This window comes from Schistocerca cancellata, chromosome 4 (assembly GCF_023864275.1).
Source record: "Schistocerca cancellata isolate TAMUIC-IGC-003103 chromosome 4, iqSchCanc2.1, whole genome shotgun sequence".
Lineage (NCBI taxonomy): Eukaryota > Metazoa > Arthropoda > Insecta > Orthoptera > Acrididae > Schistocerca > Schistocerca cancellata.
Window position 1 is genome coordinate 675,502,762 of NC_064629.1, and position 1,635 is coordinate 675,504,396.

Below are 1,635 nucleotides of genomic sequence, written 5' to 3' on the forward strand. Positions count from 1 at the left end.
TTTAAGATGAAGAAGGACTGCCGTCGTCCAGTATCAAAATGATTCCTGCTAAATGAACACCACTAGGGCAGCGCTGCGATGTCTATTTTTGTCGCCAGTTAAATAATTTGTCCAAACAACTTCAGCGCTGATCTTATCTCGTCGAAAGAGAAGAAGAAATCATATTCCGAGAAGACTGCATCAAAATACATTCTGTTGTACATCGCAGGCTATTCTCTCAAATATTAGGCGAAATGATGCGTTACCTGTGATTTACTGCTAAACTGTGCGATGACAGAGAACCTTTTCCGAATGTAAACAAAATCTGTTTTTATATAGAAACTTTAAAACAGAAATATAATTGTAAAACAAACTGTGTTTATGACGTCTGCAAGATGCCAAGAAAATTACTGCTTCCCCATCTTTTACGACAAATATTAGCCCAGCACGCGTGAATCAGTAACTGAGAAATAACAAAGTTCTCAAATTTTATTTTTATTTTCCTAAATTCCATTGCGTTTCCTTTTCATGCCTTTTATAAATAAATAAATGTCGTGGGGCACAGGGGCCTGGTACAATTCTTTCAAGTGGACACCACTTCAGCGACTTGCATGTCCTGAAAACCAACGGCACCCTGCTTTCCCCGAACGGTTTCCCATCCAAGTACCAGCCTGGCGCAACGTTGCTTAACTTGTGTGATCGGGCGAGAACAGGTGTTACCAACGTGACAAGACCGTTGACATGCCTTTTCTGAAAATACGAAATACTGAGTATCATCTCGGTGTGTTTGCAGAGTAATTAACGTAAAAACTGAAAGTTTTAAAAGTTTTCACTTAGCAATTCGAGCCCACGACCCTCGGATTAGTGTTCTGTTTTCTTTGCGCTGTGCAACCGCTGCCTGGAAATTACACTGATATAAATGGCTAATGTCTTACCGGACGCGCGCAAAAAATGCTATCTTTTTTAAGCGTTTGTCCATACGGAGCTCCCACTTTCGTCACTTTCATTTCTAACCAAGCCCTGCATTAACTAATAATTTGGACGAAATCGCTGATGACGAGTAGGAGCAAGAAATTGGAAATTTGTGGTAAGGACTATGGGACCAAACTGCTGAGGTCATAGGCCCCTAGGCTTATGCACTACTCAGTCTAACTTAAACTAACTTACGCTAAGAACAGCACACACACTCATGCCCGAGGGAGGACTCGAACCAGTGACGGGGATAGCTGCGCGAACCGTGACAAGACGCCCCAGACCGCAAGGCTACCCCAGGCGGCGAGAAGGAACAGTCCCCTTGTAAGTGGGAGAGGTAAGGTAACCGGTTCTAGACTGTAGCGCCTAGAACCGCACGGCCACTCCGGCCGGCAAACCCTCACTGTTAATTCAGTCTACTCAGTTTCAACGATTTTCTGTTGTTTTTAGACACTGAAGCTTTTTTATGGAAAAAATGAATGCTACTTTTTGAGTAGATGGCTGACAAGTACACAGCCTGACAAAAGAAGTGAAGCACCCAGTATTGGAGGAGGAAACGAATAAAGCTTCATGGTTTCAGAGGGTATGTGATGATATTTCAATGATTACAAAGTCGAGCCAAATTTACAAAGAACTTGGCAGTATGATGCCACTTATCACTATGACGTTGCACATCACCTGACC

At 42.8% G+C, this 1,635-nt stretch overlaps 1 pseudogene; it reads right to left on the bottom strand.

Annotated features, from left to right (window-relative positions):
- Positions 1-600: 600 nt before the first annotated feature.
- Positions 601-720, bottom strand: LOC126186087 (5S ribosomal RNA; annotated as a pseudogene).
- Between the last annotated feature and the right edge of the window lie 915 nt (positions 721-1,635).